The 21,632-nt window shown below is 33.1% G+C and overlaps 1 protein-coding gene across 2 annotated transcripts in view; it reads right to left on the bottom strand.

Annotated features, from left to right (window-relative positions):
* The window catches only part of Ip6k (Inositol hexakisphosphate kinase), a 108,231-nt gene that overhangs the window by 14,330 nt on the left and 72,269 nt on the right, over positions 1-21,632 (bottom strand). The window lies entirely within an intron of this gene.

Below are 21,632 nucleotides of genomic sequence, written 5' to 3'. Positions count from 1 at the left end.
ATATGTGGAGGTCCTCACCAAAACGTTACATTTGCATTATAAATAATTTTAATTAATCAGGAATTCTAGCTTGGAAAATTGTTACGTTTTGGTGCGATTTAATGACTTCATATTGGTTTAACACAGGATTGGTCACGTTTTGTCGCAAATTTAATAAATATTTCGATAGAATACAGTAAACAGAATAGATTTGCATTCAAATGATTTTTTGTGCAATATTTGGAGATGTAACATTTTTGTGAGGACCTCCACATTTGTAAAATGATTTTAATGCGAGCCTCTGATCCAGGCACCGACCATAAAGTTCATTCAGTGTGACGAGCGAAATTATCTCGCGGGCTTGTTTGCACAGACAGAAATACGCGCGGGAGGTGGACTCTAGCCTCTAGCTCTAGTCTCCTGGCTCGACACACAGATCGAGTAGAGTAGATACTGACTGCTGACAGTTGCCTGTTGTCCGGTCGTTAGACCTACCTAGAATCGAGATAGACCTGGGACCCGAGATCTAAGAGCGAGTGCATTTTGCACCAGGTGCCTACCACCAAGGTCATAATTATCTGTCGGTAACAAACTATATTTCCTGGCGAAGAAAAAATCATTCAGTCATTTTGTTGTATATTAAATTCAAAATAATATTCGTACAGTTCCAAAATATATTACGTACAGTCTTTGAAAAGGTGGCGATTGAAAGAATTAAAAAATACTTTAATAATTTTGATATGTTCTACTAGACACAGTCAGCACTGAGATCGCTTACATAGTAAGTCGATATTCATATCGTGGCGTGTCCCTATTTTCACATAATCTGTCTTTGATTTGAGCTTTGATCTTTCCCTTTTCCCCTTTTCCTCCCTCCCGTCCCTCAAGTACAAGTATTTATATTAAATTACAAATGTGAAATTTTGTAACTGGAATGGTACAAATACCTGTTTTGCGTTACTCGTTAGTGTAAATGTATTTGTAACATTTTGAGTGTGTCCAAATACTTGTTCACAAAATCTGGATTATCTCCAATTACAGGAGTTATTTTCATATTATTTTTTGACATCTCATCAAAGATGAAGAAGAATATGGAAGTCTGGGCATTTACGGGGCTGACGACCGTAATAATATAAGGGTTATATTAATAATATAAGAGTTAATATTTACTAATATAAGAGTTTCTGCTTAATAAAAAGCTTATTTACATCTCACCAATAAATGTCTCTAGTGAAGTTCTAGTGATTCAAGAACAAGGTTTCAAAATTGGTTCATATATATATATAGAACTTCCTAAGAATTTGAGTAGTGTGTTGTCAATAATGTGTAGAATTAGTGAATGTTGCACGTGTGTAAAGTGATCACTTAAACCAGCCTATGACGGTCGTCAGCCCCGTAAATGCCCAGACTTCCATATTCTTCTTCATCTTTGATGAGATATCAAAAAATAATATAAATGTATTTATGTAAAATGTTCTGTGAAATTTCCAAGTAAAATAAAATAAATAAAAGAATATAATTTTCGCCTCTCATCTTCAACCAAATTTATGAGAATTTTCAAAATAAACAATAAGCTAATCCGTTGCCCCTTTAAAAAATAATAACGATGTCATTACGTTGACCTAGTTAACGAGCGATGGAACGAAAACAGAAAATGATAGACAAACGTCTTATTACGTCGAATGATGAGGAATAATGAGCTCAGAATAATGAGAGATAATATGGCAGGGGCAGGAACAGCTGTGGTGGTGTGTGTGTGTGTCTACATCTCCGCGCGCGCGTGAGTGTGATGATGATGGACCAGCGGTGGGAGGGTCACCCGTGACGCCTGCACTGCGTGACGTCACACGACACGCAAACGTCACGAAGCGATACTGATTTTCGCTCACGTGTGGGAAACGCGCGAAGTCGAGACGAGTGTGGACGAAGAATAATATTATTGTTTTGAACGAGCATTTGTCTACTAGCACAAGTCTAACATAATCTAACCTTATGCGCAACTACTGTATAACAGCTCTCACGTCATTTTTATATAATTCTACTATATCACAATAATATTACAGTAGACAACAGCTGGAGGCGCGTTGCAGGAGCCTGGGTGAGGACCTATCCAACATCGGATCTGTGATAGTTCATAAAGAAAGTCACGAGAGAAGGTATCATACATGATTTTAAAAAAATAGCTAGAGAAACTGGATCTGATGCCACTAAGCTATTCCTAATCTGGACGTACTTTCTTCTCCACAACATTTTGAGTGTGTCCAAATACTTGATGACGTAAGGAACTGTCACAAGAGGTTTACTTATAAAATAAATAAGTATAAAGTTTTGTTTTCCACATATATTTTATTTGACCAGTGACCGGGTTCGTCGTTACCGACATTGTCAGACTGGTGGGAGGCTAGACAAAATTTAATATTATATATACAATAAGGCAGGTGCTGAAAACCATGATTTTATATAAAAATTTTCCGACAAAGTGAACTCAAATTAACTCGATATAAATTCTTAATAAAATTAAACAACTTTGTTTTAACCACTTTTTTATTATTGATATTTTTATTTATTTTTGATAATTTTCCAATTTCTGTTCCTAGAAAGAAAAAATCCGCACAGTAGGTTTTTTTGTGTGCTCCACTTTACGTATGCGTGCGCGGCTTCATACTGTTTTTTTTAGTGATTCCATTAGTTGGAGTTATTTGGAGTTGCTACGCAATGCACAATAACATTTAGGATTTAGTTTTTGGTAAGGGAATGTTATTAATTTTTAATGAATGTTATTAATGTTAAGTATTTTAATGTTTTTAAGATTTTAGAATTTAATAAACCCTGATGATGACAAGGTTCTTGTCGAAACCGGTAGGTTAAAGTGTACTAACAATAAAAAAGTGGTTAAAAAGGGTTGTTTAATTTTATAAAGTTTATAAAATGTGCCACAAAGTATCTGCGAAAAACATTCAAGAAAACAATATAAATTCATTTTGTGAGGAAAAAAATTATATCTCTCCACACCCATATTCTTCTTTGGCAATACTGTGATGTAAAAAAAATAAATTGTGTCTTTCATTAATGATGTAAACGTGCCAGTGAAAGGTGGAGACGGATGTATCGCAAATAAGAGACTCAAAAATAACCCGTGTGAAGTTAATATGCAATGTGATGTTGCTGAAACGCGTGCGATGGTTGATGGTCGAGATTCAGCAGTTGCTCCGCTCATATAAAAATACACGCGCCTAGACGAATAGGCAAGCTTCCAAAAGCGCGATAATTTTCCTCTTGCCGCGGCCACAGCGGGTTCATTGGGGGAAGGATAAGTAATATTAACCCTTTGCTCATCGAAATCCTATATATCGGCTTTCGGTATTTTTATTTTTTAATTATTTTATATATTTATTGGAAAACCAATATAATATTTACAAAAAATAACAAAATATAGCACTAACTTTGTGATTTTCCATTTTAAAATTAAAATGTGACTTACAACATTTTGAGTGTGTCCAAATACTTGTTCACAAAATCTTGATTATCTCCAATTACAGGAGTTATTTTCATATTATTTTCGGGGTCGTCAGCCCCGTAAATGCCCAGACTTCCATATTCTTCTTCATCTTTGATGAGATGTCAAAAAATAAAATGTAACTATGTTTTAAAATCACTATAAATATTTTATTTCAACTTAATTATAATGTCTACTAGTTTCGAAGCTAACCGCTTCTATATCAAGACTGATTAATATTTATCAGTCTTGATAAAGAAGCGGTTAGCTTCGAAACCGGTAGACATTATAATTCAGTTATAAAAAAATATTTATAGTGATTTTAAATGTAACAAAGTTACATTTTATTTATAAAAAAAATCAATTCCAATTACAGGTTTTCACTTAAAAGTAAACTAAAAAAACTGTCATGTACATAAGTACAACGATATAATATTATAACTTAATTTCTTTTTCAAATAATCAAATAGTCAAATAGACATCAACAATATTTCTCTTAAACGATTTAAAAGAAACATTTTTGATGTCTATTTCATGAAGCATTACATTGTACATATCGCAGGCTCGATTTAAAAATGAATTTCGGTAGGACTTGGTATACATTTTACTGATTTTGAATTTTACCGGGAAATACCGGATCCTTCGAATCTGACGTCATAATGTATAAAAAAGTATCAGATACATTTTGGGCAGTATGTCAGGGACTCCTTCAGGGTTGTGCAAAAAATTTAGATTCATACTGAATTACGTTTTTTTTACCTTCAAGAAGTAACGCATCGAAATTTAGAATTATTGATCATTTACATCTTACAATTAGTTGTAATATTACAAAAACTCTTGACGAGAAAAATAACGAACATCAAACCAATTTTGTTTCCGCGAAAAGAAAGTTGTGAAAAGCTGTGATATTGTTAAAAAAATATAATTTTATGTGTCAAGGTTGATAAACAAGATACGATAAATTGATACGAATATAATACATTTATTGCATAACTAAAAATTACATAATTTTTTAAAATTGTTAATTACACGCACCCTTACTCTATTTCTTTCAACACCGGATGCCATCAATTAGGTCGGAGTCTTTTGATTCGCAGTGTTATGTGCACGACGTAAAAAGGAGGTGAACATTATGCGAGTAGTATTTACCTGTTAGTTGATTTTTTTACAACGTTGCATACATTTAGTTAACTAAAAAAATAAAACAATGAAGTGTTTATAAATCATCGAACACATTTTACTCTTGAATTATTAAGGTTTAAATCGTGTTTTTTTGGCATAGTAACCCTAAAAGTCCTGGTAACCAAAGGGTTAAAGAAATTAGACGCGGTTAGTAAGTAATAATAGTGCAGATTGTGACAAGGCGCCAGGGAGGACGGAAGTGACAAGAGGTCGACGACTCAAGAGACATCGGTTGGAGGTTGCTAATCAAAATACAAGAGAAGATGCGGCCGAGACCCACAATGAATGGTCTACAAAGAAAAAATACATTCTTCGAGACCTACAATGAATGGTTTCAAGCACATATAAAAAATATATTCTTATTGTAGAAACAGTAGCAACGACCGGCTAGGTTTAAAATTTGGTTCGGCCCCAATTCAAGGCTTATACGACCGAAAAAACGCCTTGAAATGACAACCCTTTGAGCATTTATTTTTAAATCCGAGATCAGTGTGATAATTAGCTACGCAAATAAAGGCCAAATGGGTATATTTTAGTCAAGTTTACCACTCTTGTTTTCTAAACATCTCATTCTAACGTTCAATCCAGCTAGGATACAAAATGCCGAACCCTCTTCTAGTAGAACGGAAGGCCTGTTGACGATAGTCAACAGTCCGGCTTCTAGTGAGAAGTTTTAGGTAGTTTTCTCCCAGCAATGAGCAAACGCTGACACGTTCCTGATTGGCCCACACTAGTCTATCCTTCATGTTCCCAAAAAAGGCTAAAATTAGACATATTTTTAGCTAAAAGAAACAAATATCTACTAATTGATCTATAAACATTACACATAATAAGCACGGTAAATAATAAATGCAATTCCCATCTAAAAAAAAGAGTTCAATCAAATAAATGAACTATGGGACAAATCTTGATTGACATAAGATATTCATTCATTGTATCTATTGTATTGTTTCTAGGAATAAACCCCATTCATTTATTATTAACTTTACACATTCACTATAATTTTTAAGATATATAAATTGAATATACTATAAATCTTTGCACAAAAAGAGGAAAGGAGAATTTGCTTTGGCCAGTAATAAATATGTTTATATTTAAAACGCTCAATCAAAATTCATAATTGATTGAATCACATTGCGGTATGGTATAGTATTAACAATTTTAAGCTTTCAATTATTATCTACGTCACAAAATATTTGGTACCTATTTCAGTTTAGTGCTTTTCTCAGGTCCTCAAAAACTCATTATCATTTTAAACCTGTTTTCTTAGGTTGAAAATGCAATTAGATAACTCAAATCTAAGTACTGTTCAGGCACAAATACTGATGATTACCAATTTACCACCGATTACTTAATGATTTAATTTTTTTTTAATTTATCATAAGTAATAAACGAAGATTTTTGTATCTTATTTTCAAAACCGTAAACAATAAAACAACCATGTACCATATTATGAGAAAACTACACTGTTTAGAAAAATAAACTGTTTAGAAAAAATAATTGAGGATGGGTTTATAGTTTTCAACGAAATTCGGTAATCCAAAGGTGATTTAGCCTTTCCCCGTAGGGGAAGGCATAGAGCATGGAACGCCACACTCTTCTGTTCTGACATAAACTAGCTACCTTTACATCCATACATCTAGTCATACGCAGTCTTCTGACATCATCAACATTTACACTTGACATTTTAGGTTATGATTGATCTTTGCTTAGTCGACTTTTAAAAATCTGTTATTCATCAAATAATTGAATATTGTGAAGCCCGCCATATTTCGATATTTCGACCCGCCATATTGAACTGAACAAGAGATTAAAGCTCGGTATTCTAGATTCCAATATACCCAATAGAATATCGGTAATATAATGAATTCCACATCATGTAAGCTCGCAACATAATGTTATACTTTATCATGTATCACCCATACGCCCAAATGTAATGAGGAACCGAATAAAAATATTGGAGCAAAGCCAAAACTAAGTGTTCGCGAAAAAATGGGCGGGGCGCATTTCCTTGGCCGTGAATTTCCACAAATATTTAACGACACCATTCACCCGAATCATTCAGTAAAACTGCTCTTATAAAACCTGCTTCCATTATGCATAAAGTCATTAAAAATATAGACCAAATTTTAAATAAAAAACCTATTCATAAATGGATAATGAAAGTGGATATATCTGAAATAGATCATTCACAGCCATGTCGTATTTGATCGCATGTCATAAACAATTTTCCTTCATTTAATTTTTTAAATTAATATTTTAAAATACGCCTCAGCACGGCAAAACTCAGTGAGGGCGCATTATTGTAATTTGTAATTATGTGTAAGATGAGATAAAAATAAAATAAAAAAATAAATAGTAAAAAAAAACTATGTTACTTTTAGAAATTTATCCCTAAGCTGAGAGCTAAACTGGCAGTTTACAGCAGAGTGATATTACCGACACTTATGTATCGAAGCAAAACATGGAATTGGGATAAGAATGATGAAAGTAGAGTGAACGGCGTTGAAATGCGTTCCCACAGACAAATATGTGGAAAATCGTTTTATGACAGAATTAAAATTAAAGATATATTTTTTTTAAATAGGTTGAACAAGGGATACTTGAAAAGATAAAGAAAGGTTCTTTAAGGAGGCACGGACATGTGGAGCGAATGGATAACGTGAGAATGACTAAGAAAATATATTTGGCAAATGTGAACGGGAGAACAGAACGAGGTCGGCACGACCAGATCAATCGGAGCCTAAAATCTGGTTGTGTGTGTGTCAAATGTCTACATAAATAGAGGATATGTATGAACTAGATGTGTGGATGTGAAGAAAGCTAAGAGAAGGAATGTCAGGCCAGACGAGTTGGCGTTCCATCCTCTCTGCCCACGCTTGCAGGTTAACGGCGTGATGATGATAGTGGAAGTAGTAGTAATAGTGATTTATCAAATTGATTTTTGTTACTGACGTGGAGTCAGGCGCATATCGGCTAAGTAGAATCTACTTAGTCTAAAAATGCAAAAAAAACGTACTACAAAAAAATGTCCCTTACTGTGTTTTGAGTTTGGACAGCCGATATGCGTTCATAAGAAATTAAAGATAATTCCTTTCATTAGGTAAAATTAATACCTAATAATATAATGTGATGTCGTTGGCACGGAAACACGCCGTTATTAATTTGTTGACGTATCTGTACCGTGCTAATGATTCACGACTGCCACATTTCATTCAAGGGATTCTGCATATCTTCAATCGCGAGATGAAACGACAGCAACAGTCAAATATTAGAATCGGAGATGAAGAATGTAAGAAGAGATATTTGCGAGCGAACAGCCACCTGCTTTAGTTCATCCACAGCCAGTTACCGACCGACTCCGATACGAAACACAGATTATTTTCATATTATGTAAGACATTTTGTCAACGATTACGCAAATTGGCAGAGATTGGATATAATACGCGTAGTGAAATTCCTCTTCTTCCTTGCTCCATCCAAACTTATCGTCTTTGTAGATTGATGGGGTTGGTTCTCCTCGTCCTCAGGTTGTAGGTCATTCTATCATATATTGTACAACGTCACCTAGGTCACACCTTCGAATCGTATTATTTTTCTGTAGCATCCATAAATTTTTGGTCTTCCTGTAGATGTCTTTCGAGGAAGATCCATGGCGATCGCCCGGTTTCCAATATGATAAGGTTCTCTACGTCCTACGTGTCCATACCATTTCAATTGCCTTTCCTTTACCTTATTATAAAACTAAACCCAGGCTTCCACGAATGCGTGTACTCTTTATTTTTTAATGAAAATGTAACTTTGTTTTAAAATCACTATATATATTTAATTATAACTTAATTATAATGTCTACCGGCTTCGAAGCTAACCGTTTCTTTATCAAGACTTAATTATTAATCAGTCTTGATAAAGAAGCGGTTCGCTTTGAAACCAGTAGACATTATAATTAAGTTATAGTTAAATATTTATAGTGATTTTAAAACAAAGTTACATTTCAATTATAAAATGGAAAATCACAAATTAGTGCATCAAATATAAATTATAATCTTTATTTTGTCTCTCAGGGACACTCCAGCTGACCATCTAAGCATTCGCATTTCAGTGTTATACATCGTCCAGCATTCGGAGCTATAGACGTAATAAATTCTGTAGCGAAATTCGAAAATTACAATGGCATTTGTTTTCTTTATGTTTCAATTACATTCGCGAAATTACAGCGATACATCTGTTGTGAGAATCCCATTAGGCGCGTAATGGAGCATTACCGGGGCCGCGAAAATGAGGCATTTTAAAACAAAAACCTGTCGCCAAGTTAGCACGAGACCGCTATCTGCTGTCGGCAAACAATCGCGCTGAATAAAGTCTTCAACGGTGTGTTTTAATATCAAAGTAAATAATAAATCGAGAGCGTGATTTCTTTCTTGGCCATAATACACTCACTTGAACGAGTTTAAACATTTGCTCAGTATTGTTGCCGTTTACACGAAACATTAGCGGTATTATGCAAGTTATTGTATGGAATTACGAATATTATACCTTGAAAGTAAATAAAACGCGCATTAAATATTCAAACGGTTGAGAGAATCGGGCACACCACGTCCACTCGACGGAAGGCTAATAAAATCAAGGAGAACATTTTGATTTTGAACAACCAACTACAATTCTTCTTCTTCTTCTTGGTATAGGCCTTGTGGCCTGTTTTTGAGGGATTAGCTTCCTGCGATGTCGATTCCCGGCTGTCAATCCATCTGTTTGGTGGTCTGCCCGGGAGTCGTTTACCTTGAGGGTTGGCCGTTCAGTGCAATGTGGATGGTTCCAATCTCCACACATGCGCATACCATTGTCTTCTTCGTTGCCTTCCCCACCTAACGACATCTTCGATCTCACATATTTCTCTTATCCTGGTGTTCTTTATTCAATCTCGTAGGCTTTTGCAAGATGTGCTCCTTAGAGTCTTCATTTCTGAAACATATTTTTAAACACCTTTTTTCCGCAATGGCAGCGCCATCTGTTGAACGCAACAAAAACGCGCTTATGGCGGATAGTGTGTTTCTTGACAGTTGCTGTCGATCAACATTTTCAATGATTTCGATTGCATTGTTGCTTATAGATATTTATTATTCCCATTGCTTCAAAGCATTGTGAAATTAAACAAATGACAAACGTATGCTTTCTATTTATTTATTTATTTTTCATCTGACCAGACTGAGTCACAGCAACAATAAGATAGTAAAGTTGGTGAGAATTCGACCGCCTGCGGCATGGCGTGCGTAGCGCCAGCAGTTCACCTTGTTAAATATCGGATATTTGAAAATTTGCCAAATCAATTTAGTGGTCCATCTTGTTCCGATATGTTCCCAGTACGTACGTACTGAAAATAGTTTATGCTGGCAATTTTTTTCATTCAAGACGTTTTAGATTAATCACCGTGAACCGTAGAACATAAGTCATAGCGTTACGAATAATCAAAATAAACAAATTATACTGTAGTATAACTTTGCCAGCAAGCAGCGGAAATAAAATTGATAAAACACCGTAATACTATAATTAAATTAAACATTCGTACGCGGTTCGATATTCTCTGTTTACTAGACAAAAATAAAACAAACCTTAAACCTATGTAGATATTACAAAATGCATATTACTCCTCACCAATAGATGTCTCTAGTGAAGATCTAGAGATTCAAGAACAAGGTTTCTAAATTGGTTCAAATATATAGAACAAGAATTTAAGTAGTGTGGTTGTCAATAATGGGTAAAATCGGTGATTGTCAATAATGGGTAAAGTGATCACTTAAACCAGCCTATGACGGTCGTCAGCCCTGTGAATGCCCAGACTTCCATATTCTTCTTCATCTTTGATAAGATGTCAAAAAATAATATGAAAAATAACTCCTATAATTGGAGATAATCCAGATTTATAAACAAGTATTTGGACACACTCAAAATGTTGTAAATGAAAATATTGATTGAATCGGTTGTTATAAACACAAAACGAGTCTAATCAATCCTTTATATGTAGGTTGAGTATGTTAAATTAGATATTCCTCCTGTCTGCAAATGATCCATTATAAAAAAAATATATATACAATATTTTATTTACTGATCGCGAACCGGATACAGAAACGAGACATTGTGTCAATAAACCGTAAAAAAACACAACCCAAAGAGTATTTTTTTAAATACCGTAAATTTGATTTATTTTATCACCAAGCAAATATGTATGTATAAAGCGACATTTTGTTATTGCTGACACAATTTAAGTGAATGTGATGAAACTGAACACTTGCATGCATAATATATGTTAAAAATGCTAAAAAGCGTTATCTTTGTGAACTGTAGATACCATTTTGCATGATATTACAATAATTATAGATCAAAATAATAAAACGAAGACATTAAATACGCCAAGTTTTTTTATTCTTTTGTTGAACATTTTTTGTTCACATTTTTGATGAATACAGAAAATGTATTTAAATATCGCTCACTTCTTTCAAGAACGTCATATATAAAAAATCGTCAATTTTCAGTTGTGCGTGTTTTTGGAATGCCCAGAAAATGTACTATATTCCAGCAAAAGTGACATATTTTTAACTTAATATTTACCCACTACAGTGCAGAAAGTGTTGTAATTGCATTTTGAGGAAAAGGTATGTTTAATTATTTTTTAAATATACTTAATGTTTTTCAAATGGAGAAATAACATTCAGGTTTTACCTAAAAAGATTTGTTGCACAGTAAAAAGTCAATAAGTGGCTTGATATTTATTTTTAATACATTGCATTATATTTTTGAATCTTTTGGTGATGACCATTTTTGGCGAATGCAGAAAATGTATGAAAATACATAAACCTAATTTTTCTTTTTCTTTTGTTGATGTCCATTTTTGGTGAATGCAGAAAAATTATTTACACTCCGCAAATAGGTACGTAAGGATTTTAAACTTGAAGAATGTTTGTCTTGTCTCTGCCTATCTCTGCGGAGAAGCGGCGTGACGATGAGTTAGTTAGGACTTAAATATAATACTTTAATATAATATAGATTTTTATTTATTGAACTGGCATTTACTCTATAGAATCATAATCGATATCAATAATCGATTATCATCAATTTAAATCAAAACGCGTTTTATGATTCTACTGCATAAATTTATTCATTGTGACAGCTGTTTCACCTTGAGAATGCATTGTCAAACTGTTGTCGAAAAAAAAAACAAATATAAACCTGGCAATAAAGCTAGATTATGTTATTTCAATACATATGTCGTAGTGAGTGGATTTTTCTAAAATAACACGTTTGGAACATCTGCGCAGTGTCCATCGTTCGCACGGTCCGAAGAAAAAATGTTTATTACAATTTATATGAGACGAAACAGCTGTCAAAAAATATAAATAAATTCAGTAGAACCATAAATCATTATAAAAAAACAAGGTATTTATTTGTATCTAGATAGAGACAAAGAAGCTATTCAGGTAGAAATGGGAAAGTCAAAGCATTAATAGGGCATTTACACAGTATATAACATTTCCAATTTTAGACATGCAATATTCACAATTTTAAAAGAGGTGTCAGAAGACTCCAAAAGAGATGGTCCGATAGGATGAAGGATGGAGGATAGAAACTGGCTGCAAGCAGCATCCGACCAGAGGAAATGGAAAGAAGGGGAAGAGGCCTATATCCAGCAGTGGAGGTCAGACGGCTCATGAAGAAGAAGAAGATGCAAAAGATTGCAAAAAAAACATGGATGCTTCATCTCAATTTGAGACGAAAAACGTTGCTTAAATTTATGATAAATAACTTAGCTAAATAATTACATAAATATTATTATTCCAAGACTCAAATCCTTTACGATGTAACATTTAACGATTTGCTTACGGTCATAATGTATGCGGGGCTAATATCATGTCGCTCACTTCTTTCAACAACGTTATATATCAAAAATCGTTAAATTTCAGTTGTGCATGTTTTCGGAATGCCCAGAAAATGTACTATATCCCAGCAAAAGCGGCATATTTTTAACTTAATATGTACCCGCTACAGGGCAGAAAGTGTTGTTTTTGCATTTTGAAGAAAAGGTATTGTTTAATTTATTTTTTTATTTTATTTATTGTTTCGGCATTAACTTTGTGGTAAGACATGTTACAATAATTAAAGAAAACACTTCGTTTTTTACCACTTGAGTTTAATTATAGACTACATGTTTCAGAAGCTAAACTTCCATCATTCAGGTCTGTATAATAACATACATAGTTATTATACAGACCTGAATGATGGAAGTTTAGCTTCTGAAACATGTAGTCTATAATTAAACTCAAGTGGTAAAAAACGAAGTGTTTTCTTTAATTATTATTTTTTTATAGTAAATATTTATCAAATGGAGGAAAAACATTCAGGTTTTACCTAAAAAGATCTGTTGCACAATAAAAATTCAAAAAGTGGCTTGATATTTATTTTTAATACATTGTTTTATATTTTTAAACTTTAAAAACGATCTCCTGAAAAATCGAGATTTTAATTAAACAGTACCTTTTCTTCAAAATGCAAAATCAACACTTTATGCCCTGTAGCGGGTAAATATTAAGTTAAAAATATACCGCTTTTGCTGGTACATAGTACATTTTCTGGGCATCCCGAAAACATGCACAACTGAAAATTGACGATTTTTTTATATATGGCGTTGTTGAAAAGAGTGAGCGATGTATTAAGTTGACTGACTAGAAAACACGAACATTATGCAACACGTGGTAGATATCAAAGCATTATATAACGTACATTTATTGACTTTATTACATAACGAGGAATCGGAGGATTTCCTTAAATAAAGCACTCGAGCTGAAATGCGGATCATTCCACTGACGGTGCCAAGTTTATTTTGAGAAATTCAATGCACAAAAATACATCAAATTCCGCCAGGTTTAATTCGATGACGCTTGTATGATACTTGAGGTAAACTGTAAACAGGATAAATAAAAACTTTGTACGAAGGTGGAGAAATTATTGTGCAATAATTCAAAATGATATATGAAGTAAGACTGAAAATTCTATTTTGTACTATACTAGATGCACCCGGCCACGCGTTACTATGACTCAGTCTGGTCAAATGGAAAAGAAATAAAATACAAAGCACATATTTACAATGTGAATAATATCACAATGCTTGCGAAGCAATGAAAATATATTTTAAAAAATCTGTGAAACAATAATGCAATCGAAAACATTAAAATGCTTTGTGACAGTATCTGTCAAGAAGCACGCTGTCCGCCATGAGTAATGTTTAGTATCACTTGTGTTACTTTAACGTTCAACAGATGGCGCTGCTTAAATGTTAAAAAAGCTGTTTAAAAATATTACCTGTCACCTGTCATATTTTTATATATAAGTATAATATATAATATATATTGATATTTTATATTTACATAGAAACACGCGCGTATTAAAATGTAACGTTGCGTCGAAATTTCAAAGCAATTGGTGTACAACTTTAAAATCCTTTTTAATCAACGACGTTTTGCTTTCGTCTGACTTAAAGACGTATATTTTTTCAGATCTAATCACGAGGTCACAATATCGAAAGACTCCCTTTTCAATTGATAAAAATAAAAATAAAATTTGCAGGGAAATGTTATCATTTCTTCACATCTGGAAACGAAATTTTTTTCTTTCAATTGTGAAAATTTGCATTCATTAGCTGAAATGATTTACGCGGTGCTGGTAGAATATATATTTTTTGTTTGGAAAAATGATATATTCGCAACAGGTGTAAGGAATCAAAGACAATTTTACTGTCATAAAATTCAAATTTATTATCTCTCTTCTCTTTTCCTGTGGGTTTTCTTTGTCTCACGCTATTTATTGCTAAATAAATTAAGCTAATGTTATGGCTAAAATAACAATGTTTGCATAAAACCGCTAATTTGCACAAAAAGTTGATTTGGACCGGTTTCGAAAGGACTACGCGTCTTGTTGACTTTATCAAGACAACAAGATACTTTTTAACGTCTTGAAAAATAACACGTTCATATATTTTTTTTGAATACCAGTTACATGCAAAATTAAGTTTCTAATTTTATTGATTAAAATGTAAATTAAATTACGTAACTTCCTGTATTTTTACAAAGTGTGTAAACATTTATAATGGTGAATTAATTTTTTCAACAAAACATATAACTATACTTGGTGTCAGGAGTTTCGATGTCTAACTTGGAATAGTACTTTGTCTGTGACCGACGTACTTTGACTAACATCATGACTGATTATTTGTTTATTCAGTAGTGATTGTCCTGACGAAGAGACGGGCACGTCTCGAAACCGGTAGGCAAAAAATCTCGGTGAGTGGTTATATACTAATATAACTAACATTTTTGTAAAAAAAAATAAAAGTGAAATGGGTGGTTTAGGCGGTCAAAAAAAATTAATTGATTACTAAATTATCACGTAAAATGCTAATATATTTTTTTTTAAACTTTTTTATATAATGGGATTATTGTTTTGATATGCATGTACCAGATATTTCTCAGCTTTGATATAGATTTTTTAATTAGATTCCCCTTTCAAATTTTAGACAAACAAATAACAATATTGAAAAGCTGACTAAATCATTCATTGAAATTTTATGTACCGTAGAACGGGGCTACTTGAACTTTGATGTATTACTTGAGCCCAGTACAAAAAAATCTGTATTCGGTCTACAATAATGAACGTATCAACATGATTCATTGTTTCCCTGACAGGTGACACTTATTGTCAGGATACTTCGATCGATACCACGATCAAAATTTTTTTAAAGGCAAGTACCACATCAAAGTTCAAGTAGCCCCGTTCTACGGTACATAAATTATTCGATGAGCTGTTGATGCATACTGTGATGCGAAATACATTATTTTTATTATCTGAATATAAATTTCATATTAAAAGTCGATGAGAATCGATCTGCATCTGGAAGCGTCATCACTTCCTCGTCAATAAATATCGAGCCAACTGAATGTCTGCCATCCTACATTCGTCTTGACCACCACTTATAGATGTTGGTTTATTATATACGCTATTGTATTCTAACACTAACATATACGATTGATTAGAGCAGATGATTCGACTGAACACAATAAATATTCCAACAAAACAACCAACAAGTACTTTTAAAAATATATTCAGTAGATCTCAATGCTATTTGTATTTGAATTCCTTTTGAGGCATTGCTATATTATTCTTCCCACATTGAATTTAAATTTACATTTGACAGTACCAAATATTTAATATTTTACTTTAATAATGTCTAACAATATTTAACCCCCCTTCCCGGTGTACATAGGTAGTAAACAAATGAGTAGCAAGTATAAACGTAAAGAATAAACCATAACCAATGCAAGCAAAACATCTTATCGTTCACTTGGACAGCCTATGTAAACTCTTAACCCTCCCTTCCCGGTGTTGTGTACTTTGTACACATTGCCTCTAATAACCATAATTTCTCTATAAATATAATAAATCCAAGGCTAAGATTTAAGGTATTCTACCATAACATATTTACGCATTGGTTTAAAAAAAATATTAATAATGATCATAATTAATCGGGTACATCGGAGGTATTTTGTAAATTTCGGAAACAAATTCGCGTATAAACAGCGCGTGAAGAGTGTACGGGAACCGCGACACTTTATTCGCATCTCACTCTTGCATACTTGCACTGTGCAAGCGTGAGGAGCTCAAAGCTCAATGTTCTCTGGCTAGCTAGCGAGCTAGCGGCAGTAGCTCTTGAGCTTTCGACAAGAGTGGACCTATGCTTGTTCCGTGAGCGTTGCCAGATGGTTTTTTTTTATTGTTTTCAGCAAACAAATATAAATTATTATAATTTTTTACTTCATTTATAATTAAGGGGATTAGCTATGAATGTCCGTATTTTTCCGATTTAAAATCGCTATTTTTTTATTGTGTATCGTGACTACCCAACACCGGGACGCACGTGTTATTTTAGCACCAGAAGGGAAAAGTTAATGGCAAATTTCGTGGGTTAATGATTCGATTGAACACAATCAATATTTCAAGAAAACAACGATCACATATATTTTTTTATATTGAGTAGATCTCAATGCAATTTGTGTTTGAATTCCTTATGAGGCATCGCACTATCATTCTTCCACCTTGAATTTACATTAACATGTGACAATACCAAATATATATTAACATATATTATCTACAATAATGTCTGGCAATATTAAATAGCAAATTTCGTGGGTAAATATCTTGGAAACGATGTAGATACAATGTTTGAAATCACCGGATGGTTTTGTTTGGCTAGCGCTACTGAAAAACTAATGTAATAAAATACGAAAACCGACAAGTGGGCCATGACCATTCAGAAGACAAGACCGCTGTAATGAATAATAGACAGGAATTCGATAAATCGCAACATAATTTTCTTTAAACCCAGGTAACATTTGACGTGATTTAATTTTTTGCTCAAAACATCGTTTCTGTATTGAAAAAATAAGTTTTTCTTCCAAATAAATATATGTTTCTGAAAAGAAAATATTATTGAAAGTATTTTATTTATTGTTTCGGCATTAACTTTGTGGTAAGACATGTTACAATGATTAAAGAAAACGCTTGTTTTTTACCACTTGAGTTTTATTATAGACTACATGTTTCAGAAGTTAAACTTCCATCATTCAGGTCTGTATAATAACTAATACAGACCTGAATGATGGAAGTTTAACTTCTGAAACATGTAGTCTTTAATAAAACTCAAGTGGTAAAAAACAAGTGTTTTTTTTAATCATTGTATTATTGAAAGATTAAAAAACAAAAAAAAAAACAATTTAAGTTTAAGTTTTTTTTTTTAAATAGATGTTATAGTCTGTTCACAGTTATTTTACCTCTAGTTTTTTTTTTAATTATTTAAACTGCCAAATAAATAATAAAATAAAAACAACTGGCTTTCAGCGCTGTTAGGCGCTAACTGAATTTCATTGATGCGGTTAAGGCCTTAAATAAAACATTTCAACAGGTACCTAACCGATAAACAACATGGCAAATATTAGGCCGTGTTCCCGTGACGTTCGCGGCCGTAGATGGAGAGGAAAAGCTTGATTCAAAATGGCAACACTGAAAATATTGCGCGCCAAGGCTGAGATGATTGGCGCCAAGCGCGAGAACTCGAAAACATGGCGCCGCACTTTCCCGCCCTCGGAAAACTATAATTCTAGAATTATTGTCAAAATGAATCAAAACCTCACCACGAATTAAACCAGAAAACACGACTGGCCTTGGCTTAATCATCACAGGAATCAAGAGATTATTATTAATATATACATAAGTTCTACAATATCTGGAGGAAATATTATTTACAATCCACTTTTTTCGTGTTAATGCGTCATAATCTTGTCAACAGTTTCTCCGCTACTCAATTTTTAGGCAAATACTAAACGAATATTTTGTTTTTATTAACCCTTAGTCGGATAAGGCGATTTTTTAAAAATGTACTCAAATATAATTTTTACCAAAGATTTCAGAGAAAAAAGGTGGAAAATATATTTTCATTCATCGATTTGGCTGTCACTGTGGAAACAACTATAATTTTTTTATTTCAATTTTACCTGATTATTGGCACCGTTTTTTCAAATCTATTTGACACGTGTTTCGAAGCATTTAGCATCATCATCGGTTACACATAACGGTGTTTAATAATGATGCTGAATGCATCGAAACACGTGTCACGATAGATTTTAAGAAAAAGTGGTATTTACGAGCAAAATTAAAATTAAAATTGGAAACATATTTATTACACATATCTGTTAACGGGTTAAATTAGTCACTCGCAATTTTTCATGCGTTCCATAAACAAATCTGTAATCTTTCCTTTCAAAAAATCTTAACATTCTTAACTTATTCGCATAGTAAGCGATTTGTTTGCCAACCAACATTTATTATGTCTTTTGAGTTCATTTTATGAAGGATAAATCTTTCATGTATAAGATAAATTTCTAAATGATTTTAAAAATAAACTGAGTGCTTTCTTTTTATACATAAAATTAGTCATCTCATCCGCAATGTGTCCCGGGTTGACTGACTTATGCAAAACACCGTCTTGTTCACATGTGTTTTATATTATAATAATACTTATAGCGATTTATTTAGTAATATTTTTTTAAATCAAAGCGATGAAAAATGATTAAGGCTGAAATCTCAAACGTACGAATTTAGAACGCATAATTTTCTTAGAATATATATTGGAATTTGTTTTCTTTTTTTAAGAAAATATATTGAAAAAATATCTATATCATTTTTACATAACATAACTCCTTACATTTCAATAACTCTTTTCTTATGAAAACCATATATTTATTTCCAAGAAATACTTATTTTTTTCAATATACTAACGGTGTTTTAAGCAACAAAAAAATATATGTCGAATGTTACCTGGGTTTAAAGAAAATTAAGTTGCAATTTATCGTATATTAATAAGGTTATAACGAAATAATCGATTAATAGTAGTGAATAATTAAATATCAGCAGGTCAATGTGTCATGTCTGTTTATCATATCTGGGTAGATCATGTGGCACGTATGTCTCTGAAGATAGATAGACGAAAAGGTGCTTGACTGGAGGCCTAGAACAGGACGTAGAAGCGTGGGTAGGCCCTAAACAAGACGGTCCGATGATATTTTTAAAAAAGTGGCGGGCCTGCATTGGAAGAAGATAGTCACGTCCAACTATGGAAGTTCAAGAGGGAGGCCTTTGTTCAATACTGGACACAAGAAGAATGCTGAAGTAAGTAAGTATGTAAGTAATCAAATATTATGAGTGAAGTGCGGAAGTTTTTGAAAAAGTAACGCATTGAATGGTTCATTGCCAATTAGCGTGTTTCAACGCCGACGAACTCTGGCATTCTACGAATTTTACTCGATAAACATATTAATATCAATTCAATTTATTAATAAGAGGTAGACAAACTGATCAAAGTTATGGGTCAACGATTCCGCTTTACCTTTCAGTCTTCCTACGTGTTTTGTCGTAGAGGTCGGACTACCGATAAGCGCTTGGTAGCGACGCAAGACTTCAGTAAACCAAGGTGGAACTGTATTTACAAAGCGTACTGAAGGTGTCGTACAAAAAAAACCGATGAATTATCATTCCATAAAAAAACAGTACAAACTACAAGAAATACAAATAATTTAAACAATATTTGATACACAACCATTGTGATTTTTAACTTAATACCTTAGAAATTAATTTTGATAATCACTATATATCTTATTATCTTATTCTTCCTGGCTACATCCCAGCTTCTTGTCCTTGTAGAATGCTGGGGTCAACTCTCCTCGTCCTCAGGTTATATGTTCTTCTATCCTGGATAACGTCACCTAGGCCATGCCTTAGAATCATGTTATTTTTTTTCTTGGTCTTCCTCTAGATAACTTTCGAGGAAGATCTATTTCAATTTCCTGCTTAACATCTTATTATAATAAGTTATAAAGTGATTGAAATCAAAATTGTTTTGTAAATTACACAAATAATTTGTTTGTATTTCTATGATAATTGTTTTCTTTTTATTTAATATTAAAATATGATGAAAAACGTTGACATTAGAAGTTGTATCTTTTTAAATCCCTAGCCAATCTCTCACAGCATCTCTCTCTTTCACGTTTCTCTTAATTGAAATTTAAAAGATAGCCCTTAATTTTATGCAATACTTTCCATCTGCACGGCATTTTATTTATTTATTATATGTTTTTACACAATAACATTATATTAATGTGTCCTTCGACCCTTTGGGATAATCCTAAGTATGCATACAAACATTATTTTTTTTTAAACTCTTATCCGCACCCCAATGGTGCATAGGGCACTGCTTCATATAAACGCAGTGTTATCTTGATAGTTTACACATGAAGGAAAGGTCATCAACCCTCCGCTTCAGGTACCAGTCCAGGGTAATATTGAATAAATATGAAAAAAAAACAGTGAAAAAATCACTTATATTTATTTTACCCCCCCTGGGAATCGAACCGGGACCTCCAGAACGGTAGCCGAGCGTGCTGACCATTACACTACGGAGGCGGACATATAGGCATAATAATTAAACCTGAACTCTAAGCAACTCTAAATCCTACCTCACCCTTACCAATAAGAAGGTTATTTGTAAGGTCTTGAAGAGGTTTTTAAAATGATGTATGCTGCGTATTTGAGTCAAAATAAAATGATGATTTGGCAATAGATAGGGACAGCAGAAAACTATTTACTTTTTTTGCTGCTAAAATTGCGAAAATACGCAGAAACACTGTTTAAAATAGCCATAGACAAATTGTTCAAATAATAACACTAGTTATATTTGTTCTATGCTCTGAAGCCATTATTAATGATTGCGGTCCAGTGTAAGAAAATAGATCGTTATTTTTAGAGACAGTAAAAATAAATCATTTTAACAGGACCGTCATAATAATTTGGCAACATCACTTCGGCTCCAAGTTGTAACAGTTTGGTGTAAAACATCCAGCTTTATTTTCGTTGTCATCTGTTTGACGTTGTTACAACGCCTCATAAATTGAATAAATGAAAAACAGTTCGGCAGGTACAACAAACAAACCCAATGCAACTGACTTTTATAGAAGAATTGTGAACTATGGAAATGAATTATGGCAGTCTATAAATTATTTAAAAATATATATTTAACACTTAGATTTATAATATCTGACAGGCGCCGTGGCGTAGTTGGGTAGACGCTCGACTGCGAAACTGGCATCGCGGGTTCGATTCCCGCCAAGTGCAAAATAAATTCAAGAAATATTTATTTTCAATTGACCTGGGTATTTGTAATGTGTTTTTCACATTTACCTTCCCTATCTTTACTATCCTATTTGCAGACAAGCCTCTTATAGAGGCTTTGCAGGTTATTCCTAAAAAAAAATAAAATCTTGTGTCTATACGTTCCCTCAGAGGAATGTGTAGAAAATCGTTGTGTGCCAAAATTAAAAATGAGG

This window comes from Brachycentrus maculatus, unplaced genomic scaffold (assembly GCF_059751285.1).
Source record: "Brachycentrus maculatus isolate JH-2025_06_01 unplaced genomic scaffold, ASM5975128v1 h1tg000244l, whole genome shotgun sequence".
Lineage (NCBI taxonomy): Eukaryota > Metazoa > Arthropoda > Insecta > Trichoptera > Brachycentridae > Brachycentrus > Brachycentrus maculatus.
This window is presented reverse-complemented; position numbering and strand designations above follow the sequence as displayed.